The sequence below is a fragment of the Halichondria panicea genome, chromosome 12 (assembly GCF_963675165.1).
Source record: "Halichondria panicea chromosome 12, odHalPani1.1, whole genome shotgun sequence".
NCBI classification, from domain to species: Eukaryota; Metazoa; Porifera; class Demospongiae; order Suberitida; family Halichondriidae; genus Halichondria; species Halichondria panicea.
The window spans coordinates 3,254,411-3,268,272 of NC_087388.1; the positions used below are offsets into that span (position 1 = coordinate 3,254,411).

General features: G+C 41.1%; 1 long non-coding RNA gene across 1 annotated transcript; it reads right to left on the minus strand.

Annotated features, from left to right (window-relative positions):
- Positions 1 to 11,008: 11,008 nt before the first annotated feature.
- LOC135345672 (uncharacterized) lies at positions 11,009 to 13,585 on the minus strand. Its single transcript, XR_010397793.1, has 3 exons — positions 13,025 to 13,585; positions 11,385 to 12,960; positions 11,009 to 11,314 (listed from the first exon to the last, which is right to left on the minus strand). It is a non-coding gene; the product is annotated as an uncharacterized LOC135345672 (long non-coding RNA).
- Positions 13,586 to 13,862: the final 277 nt, after the last annotated feature.

The following is a 13,862-nucleotide window of genomic DNA, read 5'->3' on the forward strand; positions in this document are numbered from 1 at the left end:
CATAGTGATCCTTAGGAGTGCCTAAACATTAGCATTGGGAACAGATAATACACTACAAAAAGTGTCTGTTATGCACACACAGCACACACACAGCCAAACAGAATTTAAATTGCAATTGCAACAGGGAACAAAATAAGAAGTCGAAATACATTATCACTGGGAATACATTGGGAACAAAAAAGCATAAAAGAATTAGAGGGTGCCTACTACAGACAGACATTACATTGCAAGTAAAAACAATTATCTCACAGAAGTACAACCACAATTGAAGTGACCTATGCCTAAAACATGACCCTACAAAAAGGTTATAGTTGCACCATAATAACACACAACCAATGTCCTATGCCAGTGGCACAACACATGACAATAATAGAGAGAATCTGTACAGACATTCCCCAGGTTATCAACAATCGTCAACAATCGTTGAGAATAATACAAAGCAGGTCTAATACATTGGCATTGGGAACAGACAATGCATTATCTCACAGAAGCCAAAAAGTACAACCACAATTGAAGTGACCTTTGGAATGCCTAAAACATGACCCTACACTTAATTATAACTTTACACAAGTAAGAGGTAATAATGTAGTTGCACAGGCCAGTGGCACAACACAGTGGTTAGTTACTACACTTACTACACAACAATTGTAAAGTTGCCTAAGCCAGTTATCATACAATCTGACAACAGTAAGACTAGACAACACAAAAACAGTGCTGTAATTGAGATAAACAGCAAAGCTTAATTATGTTAGGTCACCACACACACACACACACACACACACCTGAAACAGTTCCCCCTACCCTTGGACTCCCCCCTCCCCCCACCCTCCATGACCATTCTCGATCCAATCTGTAGGCCCAGCTGTATCCATCTCAAGTTCTCCCTTAGACATATTCCAGCATTTCTTTACCACTGAAATCGAGACAAATCTATACTCTAGGCAAATGATGACCCCACTACAACACGATAAATGGACCCCACTCACGACTGCTGAGCTAAAGGCTTACATGGGATTCTGCATTTTCATGGGGATCGTGAAACTCCCATCAATTGAAAATTATTGGAGGAGAGACGTGGAGGAGAGACTCACCAATTGCATCGAAGATCTCACGCAATCGCTTTAGGGACATCCAACGATACCTCCATTTCACGGACAACACCACTCTCCCGACTCCAGGCACCCCAGGTAGCGATCGTTTGGCCAAAGTACGCCCCCTCTTCAATAAGAGCAGTAGACGAGGCAATGATAAAGTTTCAGGGTAGATCTGCACTGAAACAGACAGGTACTTCCACAGTGTATACAGGGAGAGAGGCAACACCAACTGGGAGCACGAGACCTCTGAAGCACAAGTCGACAACTTTTTCACGTCTGTCCAACTGTTGGAAGACTTGGAGAAGGATGGCATTTATGCTTGTGGGCTGACCGCAGGCAGAGGCGGCTCTCAAGCTGACAGAAAGGTAATTGTAATAAGCATAATAAAAAATTATATTATTATTTACCTTTTCAGGGGGGAATACATTACTCTTCAGAAAGACAATAGGGTTTTCCGTGTGATCTCCACAGCCACTTCGGTCACCTCTGTACAACGTACAGTCAAGACAGGCAAAAAAATCTCCGTCCTGTGCCACAGCGAAGGATCCTAGAGGTAAGATTTTGTGTGTATAACGATCGTACTGTATAACGATCGTACGACAGAGGCCGTGGAGATCTACACTCTTCCAGATCTTCCAGATCTCCCTCACTTTCGAGAAGTTCGCACTTGAGCAGTACTCCCCATTCCTCAAGATCTGGCTTCGGGTAAGTATAATTATGCAAGTGATCTGTATACTGATACACAGAAACTGTATTGGAGAGAATTTTATCTGAAGTTAGACAAACAAATAAGCATCTCTCAGAGAAGTTGGAAAACCTAGAAAAGAGGGTTGAGCTTGCTCAACAACCAACAAAAAAGAAATGCCTTCACTTGAAGTTAGGGTATGTACATAATTTACATATAATAATCTTCTTGTAGGAAGTAGTAATTGTAGGATGGTTGGGATTTGGAGTAGGAGTAAGTTAACTAATGTCTATCTATTCCATAAATTTCACGCTGCCAATCAAGAGGTTGCCAATCAAGAGGTGGCTTGTCTCTGAGGCAAAACATCACCTTAAAGACACACCTTAAGACACACCTTAAGACACACCTTCGGCTACAATAAAAGGTATTTTATATTCAGTATTTTATATTCAGTATTTTATATTCATAATTAAATCTATAATACTTAAATCTATAATACTTACTTTAATAGTAGTTAAAATCCTCTGGAAAGTATAAAGAAAAATGTCACATTGACTGGTTGCACTTCAGATTCTCGGAGGCTAATCATTTAGAATTCGTCCTCTACTGTGGCGAAGTCAAAAAGCGGATAAACAAAAAGCGGATAAACTTTTCTATAGTCTAGATCACAAATCTCAAAAAAAGAAATCAAATACTGAAGATGACTCAAGGGATTGCCAACAGGTGATAATTGTTAAGTAAGTTAATTGTTAAGTAAGTGAACTTTATTTGAAACTGTTCGAACTGTATTGTGTTGCTTAACGTTAGTTCAGTATGATTACCGTGTATTTCGTGATTCATTTCATCTATGTGATTCATCTATGTGATTTAACCGTCAGATTCTTAATTAGCAGTGAAGTGAAATGTCTGTAAATTCTCTATCTCTGGTAAAATGCCAATACCAATATAATGCCCATACAACAAGGAATAAAATGGTGCAACATGTGTTGCCATAACAACCACGGTTATTACGCTTACCCGTTTTCATGCTCGGAGATAAAATCCAAAAATTTTTTTTTATGGATCAGCCTATCATATGGTTGACTAAGCTTGATTTTCACATCATATGAATGTAACAGTGCTAAGATATATCAATTTGAAGTACAATACGTACGAACGATCTATGAAATTTACAAGCTGCTAATTCTATTTTAGCTATACTATTATACTATACTTACACTACTGATATTCTAGCTATACTATACTACTTGCCAGAGTCATACAGTGAGCCCTCTCCTGACCGTCCTGGTCCATAGCTCTAGCGTCTAGGTCCATGTCATGCATGTCCTCAGTCCCAGACAGTTCATCAGCCTCTGGCATAAAGCTGGTAGCCTTTGGGAGGTATCCTACTATCCCCTCTCCTTCATAGGCACTGTCATCACCAGAGGAGACTGCTGTCCTCAAGCTGTTCAAGCACATTGGCACAAGTAAACAACCTAGCCATAGCCGCTTCGTGCGGTAAGATGCAAATGAAATTTTAACATAGCAACGTGGCTTGGAAAATTCTAGACTAAATTGCACGTGATCTTCCTCTATACAGGGAGTTCGAGCTACTTCCTAAGTATCGCAGAATTAGAATTTCGCAAAAAAAGTCACTATTGCGGGCCACGATCCCCGTGACGGTTAAGGTTAATTTAAAAATAATATTGTAACACATGGTAAGCAAAAGACAGGTTTTCTAAATATTTCAGCTGCAAAATTCACATAGGTATGAGTATAAAAATAAGTTATATTCACTCTAGCAATATTCACTCTAGCACAACACTCGTACAGTACAAATGTGGTACAAAATTGGCAGATCACAAGCGGCAGATCACAAGCGGAAAAAATTAACTCATGAGTGCCATGCACACATTGTTTGATTGTACCCTGACTATGCTATCCCGAGACGTTTCATGTTAAGAGAAAGAGAAAGGAGAGGTTGATGACATTGTTTTTGAGTGCAGATCAAAGAGTTGGGTTCAGATTTAGTAGTTGAGCTCATGCTGCATAAAGCCTGACCAGTTTTTGTAGGTCTGCTATAGTTTATGATAGAGTGACGTACGCAAGTATCGAACGTAGGCATACTGTACACATCAGATGTATGCGGAGAGTAACGTGACTTCTTTCTGTCATGGGCTCTAAGTTTTGCCACAGCACCAACTTCAAAAATAATTGCGAAGATGGAACGTGTGGAAGGCAAAGAAAACCAAGCCAAACGACGACATAAACTTACCTCAAGTGCAAGCGCGTGCTAAAGCAACAAAGCAAAGAGTTACTACACTAGCACTGCAGGAAGCGAACTATTTGCTTCTGTGTCAGTTGCACATTTACACCTATCCTTGTAGAGCTGATTTTTAAAATTAATGACTTGATGGCTAAGAGTCTGACAAGGGAGCACAGTGGTATGAAGAAAAGTGTAGCTTTATGCTACGAGATGATCTTACTAACACGTTGCACACCCTCTCTTTACTCTAAGTTATAATTGGTTGTTGTTCAGAAACCAAAATGTCAAGAGCCACTGCAGTACAAAGCGCTGTGTACAATTACCTGATGCTGCCGTCAGTGACATGCTCTGTACTGCCAAAATGACTCATTCATCGGGTTCATCGGGTTCATCTGATGTCGTCAACACCACCAGAAGATGTGTACTATCGCTGACTTCATAGTTGTCCAATGGATAAAAGATCCTCTGTCATCAGTGAAATAAAGGCTACAGACAAGGCACATGTCCCACCTTCCCTTCCCTTCTATACAGGGTATACAGAGATCGGGGGTTTATGTACTTTCCATACAGCGGATCAAAAAGTTAAAGCTATAGCAAATGAACGAACATCATTGATGTTGACTTAAAAGTGTTTTTACCGATTCATTAAGTTCGAAGTTTGATTGTTTGGACGGGTTGGAATCTGCTATTGGTGCTGCAATACTCGTCTTAGTGAATTTATGGACGACAAATGCAAGTATCAAAAAGTGGAACTGCTACTCTTTGTGGACAAAATCTTCGAGACACTCTACTCAGTGAACATGTAAATATGAAGTCACAATTCAATGAAGAACTAGAACTAAACTATAGACTGTGTGCGAAGGTTCACATAAAAATGATAAAAATGATATTGACAAAATTCATACTGTTGTTCTTACTTGTGATTGTACCTTGCCACTGTGATGACATGTAGAGATAGTACGACACACAGCACGTGCAGTAGCATAGTTTCCAGCAGTTAGACTGGCTAAATAACGTCTCGACTGCACTGCGGTGAGATAAAGATAAAATTCTTAGGATGAGACTTCATGTGATTGTACCTTGTGATTGTACCTTGCCACTGTGATGACACGCAGCACGTGCAGTAGCATAGTTTGAAGCATCCAGCTTTCCACCAGCAGCATATACTTAAACTGGCTAAATAACGTCTCGACTGCACTGGAGGTGAGATACTGGAGGTGAGATAAAGATAAAATTCTTAGGCTGCTCGCTGCTCGAAATCGTAAACATCGACTCTCCTCTCAATAAGTCCTATGCTGCAAAAACAAATACAATGAAATAATAGCAATAAAATTAATTACTTCTAACTGTTGAACTACATGTATCTGCTTCGTCAAGAATGGACTTGAGCCAACCAGAGTAGAACAAACCCCTGTTGAATGTTTTTCAACACGTCTATAGAAACCGGCCCTTCTCAAAAATTGTGTTGCACGCAGTCAAATACTTAGTGTTAGATTCAGGATGCGTAGATGATCTTGATTGACATAGGATCTTGATTTGCAAAACATGTTCCTGCTGCAATTTGATAAAAATTAAGATGCTGAGCACAATGTGTCAATACGTACCTGCATAATAAACATGCCATGTCTTCATGAGTCATTGACTTCCACATTAGGCGAGAACGCCATCACCATGTGGTCGTTTTTATAACTGCTTGTATAGTGAACCTACATGAAGGGAGTACATGAAGGGAGTACACTATTAATATATTATACTTCAGGTACAGATATTACATCTAAACATGCCTGGATCGAGTTGAATCCTTTCAAAGCTTCATACGCTACACTGCCAATGCTATATACAAATTCGTAAACATAATTATGACCAATTGCACAAGTCACATAAAAGAGTAATGCACCATAGACATGAAAACATAGACTACACACACCCAGTTACAACGCTGCTTCGTTTTCCAGTTTCTGATGAATTGTTTTTCTCTTGATCTTGATCTTTATCAAATTCTTTCTTGTCAGCTCTTGTCAGCTCTCAAATCATTCGCCCAGATTATTTTTGACAAGGTGTCAGATGATTTATGTCGATTTATGTCGATGCCATTTGGTCATCATCTTTTTTGTCTATACAATCATAATTATTGTCTCTTCTTTTTTTGGCACTAGGCTGCCGAGATAATTTGTTAGTGGGAGTTAGTGGGAGTTAGTGGGAGTTACTGCTATAGAGAAGCTCGAACACGTTGATCTAAATGACTCAGCATTTTTTTGCATGGCTGACACAACGTCATCCATATCCTTTTCAAAAACTTGTGCCACAGTTTACAGAGTGTTGAATCAACCCTTCTGAAAGGTTCTGTTGCGATTCTGACAAGGTCAATTACTTAACCCTTTGCCCGCTTTAGCCGACTATAGTGGCTACTGATAAAATTAATTTCAAAAAATCATTGTGCACGCTGTGTTGGAGCTATGCTAGGATTGTTACCAACGATGGTAGAGAATACTTTTTGAGTGCATGTTTCCCTGCTTTAATTAAAAGTGAATATTTGCATATTTTGTTCACTCATGAACCTTCACTCATGAACCGTATCTAGTTCCACAGGTAGAACCGGACCTGTCGCATCCATGGACTCATCATTGTTGCCTAGATTGCTAGTAACCAACCACCACCCCACAACCCCACAAATAACAGAGATATTGATCCTGACATTGTCTTAGCATTGCTTCTCACGATCACGCATAATGGCGGCTTCAATCGATTACGTCACCCACACTCTGATTGATCAGTGCGCAAATTCCAGGCCCATGACAGAAACAGGAAGTCACGTTACTCTCCGTGTACATCAAATGTACAGTATGCCTACGTTCGATACTAACTCTTGTGTACTATACTGATACGTTGCTGTGGTACGTTATCTTTGGGAGTTGAAGCAGCTATAATTCTACCCCTTACCATCCTACAATTTTGCCACATTGTGGTAAACACCGTACCGTACCAGGAAAGTACTTTGTAATGTAAGCAAGCGTATCTCATCATGCGTATCGTATCTCATCATAACTGATGAGTTTACAATTAAGCCCAAATACATGCATGGTCCACCGATGCTTTCGCTACAACACTCTAGAAGTGTTTTACATTATCAAACATTTGCAAATTTTGCGAGGGTTGATCAGTTCGCAACAATAAAAAGCTAGATCGCCAAACCTTGCTAGATCGCAAAGGGTCATTTGATATGCAAACTTGCAAAATATTATAGTAATACGGAATCATGCCGTTTTCTTTCGACAAAATGCACTGCTTTCATTTTCGGATAGTAAAAATCGATATCTCGACGGCAGTTCCTATGGAATTTTGTTGGTACATCTGGTTGTTGTTTTCACTGGAACACCACTATAATATAGTAACTCCTAAAGGTGCAGATGTCAAGAAACTTGATAAATTGACACAGTAACTGTTGCACTTATGCAAACTGTAAGGGAGGAACAAGATGCTGAAGAAAACCTAGCAGGTGTGTTAGATAAGTGTTAGATAATGTGTAAGTACAAATCTGAAATGCATGCATAGGCCCCTATAGCTAAGTTGATGAGCTTAGCTATTTAGCAGGTTCAGATAACAACAGTATACACAGTCTTACACACAGACAACTACACAACTACACACACAGTCTTACACACAGACAACTACACACAGATAACTAGAGTTTGAAAGCTATCACTGGAGTGAGGTGTACCTTACATTATGACCTGTGGTATAGCAACCTGTGTCACCGTAATGTTTTTCCTTTTTTCAGGGAATGTTTAGTTTTATTGATCTACTCTTGAGTCAAGAAATTAATGTTCGAGGTAGTCTAGAAACCTAATTTTTGCAATTTTTGCGACAAATTATCCTCATAAGATTATGATGGATGATGTGACACCTATCGTCCGGAGCCGATTTCCAAATACGGAATTTGTGCATGCTAGAGCGATCTGCCAGTAGGGGGTCACGGTGGAACCAATTGGATTTAGGGAAGCTTAGGGAAGCTGTGTATCGAACAATGGGCAGAAAACCATAAACCTAAGAGCGCCCATTGTCGCTACAAACTGACATAAGTTGCAGGCATGTAATTAACAGCTATATATACATATATATACAGAGTGCTATCCAGATCCCATTTGAGCCTCTTGGATGGATAATGAGAAAGTATAAATATATAGGACTTCAATCAGAGGTCCTCAGTGTAAGGGATCGCATGTAAAATTCTATTTTCACAGCAACCAATATCAAGCTGGAATCCCCCCTCTAAGGTACCTGATTGCATGTGCAGCGCTGTAGGCTAAGGAGTGCATTATTTCTGTCCCTGAGTTTGTATTCCCTGAGTATTGTATGATCGAACTCCATCACCAAGACTAGAACTAGCAGTCCCCGGAATGATCACTCACATGATTTTTAGTGACGTTTTGCTTAGGCACAGTGTTCAGTACAGTACATCAGTACAGTACATCATAAGTACAGTACATCATAACATCATAAGCATCATGATTCCATCGGAAAAATGTAGACAAAATAAGATTGACCACGTGGGCGGTGCGAAACACGTGGTGCGGAGCGCCGGAAAATTTGAGGCTAGCTACGGCTCTGCACTGATATGCAATAATAATAATTATTAGCCTCATGAACACATTCTGCAAGATGGGTCGATGAATGCCGGCGTGCCTAAAAAAAACGCATTTCAAACAGCATAAAATGCCAAGAAGGCTGAAGAGGCACAACCTCATCCACTAAAAATGGAAAGTAGAGCCCTTGTCTCTACTGTCATTCCTTAGCAACAGCGTGTGGGCGTAGGTGGGCCAGCACCATTGCATATCTGAACTTGTCACACTTGTATTTTCCCTCGTGTCGTGTTAATCGGTGCAGGAAAATTAAATATTTGCTTGTATTTTACCCATAATTTATATCATCATAGATTTTCTGCCAAAGATTGCGTCTTTGTCAACAGATTATCTCCCTCAATGGCAACCCTCATTGCCCGCAACCTGGTACAGGAATCTTTGCAATATCCACAAAAAAGCGTTGAGCGTTGTGGTCAACCATAAAGTTGTAGATCTTAGTCAGCATGCTCAACAATTACAAACAGTTGATGTATCAACTTGAAGAGTCTAAGCAACACTCTTGATAAGACAGCTTTTTCTGATGCACTATTCTCCATCTTATATCCCAAAATAATAATGCCTTGGTCAGCTTGCCATTTTGTTTTTGAATTTTGCTTACTAAAGCACACTTGGCATTTCACCACAATGTGTTTATAATTACATATCCATATAAGGAACGCTCTGCAAAACCCTGTATCTCTGGAGGTCAGCCTTCTCTCTTATACGCTATCCTCTGTTGATCGATCCCCCTTCCCTGATGTCTGAACCTCGTCGCTCGTCGCTCACTCTCTTTCTGACGGGCTGGAGCTTTTCCACTGGGGATTCGACATTTCGACATTATAAAAATTTAATTATTATTACTGCGAGCTATCAGCTTTGACTGGGAGGATCGGCTGAGCAGCGGGATTGGAAACGTAATAATATGGAAACGTAATGATATTGATATTGGAGATATTGGAAACGTTTGGTTCAGATGCGTGGTTCAGATGCGTGTCTCCATCACGTGATTAATTAATGGTGGGAGCTATGGCAAGCAAGCTAGTCTCCAGGCGCAGGCTAGGGAGAAACAGTCACTGAGAAAAAAATTGTGGCTGTGCTTGCTCAATAAATCTCAAACGGTGCAATGAGGAGAACACCGTTACTACTTTGTTCGATGTATAACTGCACCTAGACTGGATAACAAAATTGTTACCATTAATTGTGTATGTGTGCTCATTGTGTGCGCATTGTGTATGTGTTTTGAGCCCTAGTCGGTAATTTAATGTACCAAACATCAGTATTACCTACACATAATACTTACCTACACATAATACATACATGTACATGCAGAACATTTTAATGTTCTAATCCTCAGAGTATTGTTCATCCACCAGTTTGTTCATCCACCATGCATGTTCATCCACCATGCACCACTAAGGTCAGGAAAACTCAGGAAAACTCCACACAGCAACCAAGCACTGATTTACTGTTACAACTGGTCCACTAATCAACAAGACAGTGCAACACAGTGTAAGTGCAACACAGTGTAGTCAAATGAACCTACTCTAATGAAGTTTCTTTACAGACAGGTATAGCACACACATAAGATGATTGCGGGGGTGGCTACACAGAAAGATTGTAGACACGCATATCACTACGTGGGTTGTATACTGGGTCACGTGCATACAGATTGCATGTTACTTCCATACTGATAACGGTAATCGTGCTGTAATCACGATGTGAGGAGAAGCAGAAAACACTCCACACACAACACGTTCCACACACAACACGTTGTCAATTCGAAGATTAACATTTTATGTGGGCCAGTGGTGGGCCAGTGGTGAACATTTCTTGGGTCGCTCGCTTACCTGGGGTATACGTCCTCCACACACTCGACACAGCTTTGACAGAGCGCTGTTGATAATTAACTTGTGTTGCAACAATGCAACAAGGAATTGCTTGTTACACAGCTCACTCGTGTGCACATTGGCTCAGTAGTGACTTAGGCCCGAGGGTGTCTTTACATGTACAATGAGAACTCAAGACATAAAGTTTTATATGTTTTGCACTTGAGGCACACAGTAGATTCTGGGTACTAATTTTGGCGGATTTGTAGCCAATTCATTACCATCATTACCATAATAATTATATGTGATGCCACTTGGCTTAGATTTTCAAAGCGATGAATTTAGTTTTATAATCTAGAATAGCTAAAATAGAATTAGCAGTAATGAACAGTAGCTTGTAAATTTCATAGATCGTTCGTAATAATAATTGTACTTCAAATTGATATATCTTAGCACTGTTAGTTACGTTCATATGATGTGAAAATCAAGCTCAAGCCTTTATACCATAATGATAGGCTGATCCATAAAAAAAAATTTTAGGATTTTATCTCACCGCTGGCCGAGCATTTAAAATGATAAAAACGGTAACCGTGGTTGTTATGGCAACACATGTTGCACCTCCTTGTTGTATGTTGCTAGGCATCTCTGGACAGACATTTCACTTCACTGTTAATTAAGAATCCGACGGTTAAAGGGTTAAGATCTTAAAGGAGCGGGATATTTACGTTACGTCCTTGTAGTTTCAACTTTCACTTCACTTCATCAATAACTACTACTACTTTTGACTTTTGCATCTCGGCGTTTTGGTTGAGTGATGAGATCAATCAATTTTCCTTGGTCAAAACCTGGCAGTGATGAGAATGTACGAGAATCAAGGCATCTATAATAAATATAGAGACTTACCTAACGACTTACCTAACGACTGTCAAGTGAGCGTCTTTTGATATGAGCCCCAACAAGTTGACTCCTTCGTACTAAAAATAATAGGAATAAAAATGTACCACGTCTTTCTCTTTCACTGCCACCTTGTGCTCCATTTTTCTTTTTACAGCCTTTTCTATTGTAGACAATCTTTCCTCTTGAAATGCTTGAAATGCCTACAAAAAAACACTTCAATTTTAGACTGCTCAAGGTTTTGCTGAATGGGTGCCAAACTCCACAACCTCTGGAGAAATAGACGTTTCTTAAGTTGTCTTGAGATGTGACCAAGCCCAATTGCACATTTAATCTAACACATTTAATCTAACACGAAATTGGTATGCACAAGAAGTGATAATACTCATTTTCTTGAGAAGAGGGATATGCTATTCCAGCTCCCAGCGATTGGGATAGGTTTGACGCAACATCCATCTCTGAAGTGAGCATAGAAGCACTGTCATCACTTGCCGCCTTGAGTTGAGGTTTTGTGTCCGATAGTAAACAAACCAGTACCCTTCTTGAAAGCCACTCAATGCAACAGCTAAATGAACTCAAGGTAGAATATACTAACGAACAGTTTAACATTTTAGAGTTTAACATTTTAGAGTGGTGCTGCAGCAAGAAGAATATTCCTAATACAGCCGTCATCTGCTGCATCAGAAAGGGTTTTTTCCTTGCTAAATAATTCGTTTGGTGATTAACAAGAGAATGCCCTTCAAGATTATGTTGAATCTTCACTCATGTTATGATTTTTATAATGAAGAATAACAATAGAGCTGAATCACTGAGAATAATAGGCTTTAGCTTGAGAATAGAATAATGGCTGAATAGAATAATGGCTAGCTAGCAGGGATGTCCAAGATAGTGTACAAGTTGGAAACTGAAACTGTATTTGCTGTGCAGTTGATTTAGAGTAGAGATTGTCTCCGTCTCATCGTCAGCGTTGTCGTCTTCGTACTTTCCTACTTTCCTCCCAAGTAGGTGTTGGTCTAGCCAGTCTTCGCTCTGTGGTGGTGGTGGTGGTGGTGGTGATTTCCTCTTTGCCTTCTTCTTCTTAGCAGGTGGTGCATCTTAGTCGGGGATTTGATATTGTTTGGTAGTAATTTGAGTCTGTGCGCCAGGTGTCTAGCGCTGTCCTCGTGCCGGACGCTGGTAGCAGCCGCTGGTAGCAGCAGTTGGACTCTGGGTGAACTTGTCATACGGGCCAGATCGAACAGATGGTCATGGAACAGATGGTCATGGTCTTGAATCTGCTGTGGGCGAACTGACATGTTCACCCTGAGGACACACTTGCAGCACCTTGCCACTGATGTCTTTGACCTCTTTGACCATTACCACTGTCGTTGGTGTACTGCCTGCGTCTTGGTGTACTGCCTCTTGCTCCACTCGGCCATGGCGGCTGCGGGGCCATCTGTAGGGGGGAAAAGTACTGAGTTAATATGTGCATCTGTGAAGGTGGTGCACAGGTTCAGCAACCAGCAACTTATCACTAAGTTGAGGAAGCAGTCGTTGGCCACGCTTCTGAGGACAGGAAACTCGATGAGGGCCACAACGTCCACGGGTGGCTCGTTTCCTGATTGTGATAATTACATAGCATAATAATATAGCATAATGAGTATGATGTGTCAAATCTATACCTGGCCTTGTCCTTTCGCCAGGTGGTCTCCGACATCCTGATGGAGTTCTGATATACAGACTCATCCACTCTCAAGTACTTGAGGGCAGACTCGAAAGTGTCCAGCTTTGCCGTCGTCTTTGAGCCGTAAGCCAGGAGCAAGTTCCTCTTGAGGCCTCCGATGTAACAGGCTCAGCACAAAACTTGAGCAACTTGCTCACGTCCACTACCATTTCGTTGGCCATCTTCTCCGACCTCTCCTTCCCCTGCAGCCACTAGTAACGGAAAACCTAGGAAAGGTCCTCCCTCGTTCCTCGTTCCTCTGACCTGCATTTGCTCGACTCCACCTCGGACAGTATGGTGGTCAGCTTCTTTTGCTGCGGTATGCCAATCTCCGCCGGTGTCTGAGAAATGCGAGAAGGTGTGATAACTTTGCCAGAACTTTGCCAGTTTGGGTACAGTTTGGGTAGAGTCTGAAACTCGAGCCAGACGAGAAGGTTGTGCAAGCATACTTGTATTCCGCACTTCAGTCGGAACAAAGGCTTAGCCGTGCTTGATAACTTATTGCAACAGCTACAGACGACCAGCATACACACACACACACACACACACACATTCACACACACACACATACACACACACACACACACACACTCTCACACACACACACACGCACACAGAGGCACACACACACAGGGGGGCACAAACACATTCACGCACACACAGGCACACACACACACACACACACAGGCGCTGGGAGCACACACATACACACACACACACGCAGGGGCACACACGCAGGGGCACACAGCCGCACACACACAGCCGCACACACACACACACACACACACACAGGAAGA